This window comes from Halichoeres trimaculatus, unplaced genomic scaffold, assembly GCF_033239565.1.
Source record: "Halichoeres trimaculatus isolate MK-OKI-2021-1 unplaced genomic scaffold, fHalTri1.1 fHalTri1_scaffold_1, whole genome shotgun sequence".
In the NCBI taxonomy this organism is placed as follows: domain Eukaryota; kingdom Metazoa; phylum Chordata; class Actinopteri; order Labriformes; family Labridae; genus Halichoeres; species Halichoeres trimaculatus.
Genome location: NW_027437179.1, coordinates 40,523,245 through 40,523,460, shown reverse-complemented (window position 1 = coordinate 40,523,460; position 216 = coordinate 40,523,245).

Below are 216 nucleotides of genomic sequence, written 5' to 3'. Positions count from 1 at the left end.
TCAACAACTAGATGCGTTCAGTTTCTTCTTCTTGTCTCCAAAGATGTTTCCTGAAGATTAAAGCTCCTGTGAGGAGTTTTTATCTGTTTTTATCAGTGACAGGCCAATCCAAAAAATGACAAAAACAGCTTTAGATACTTAATTTAGCCGATCTGTAGAAAACTAGTCTACCAACAGAGGGCGCCAAATTCAGCACAAGCTGTGTTTGGACCAGAG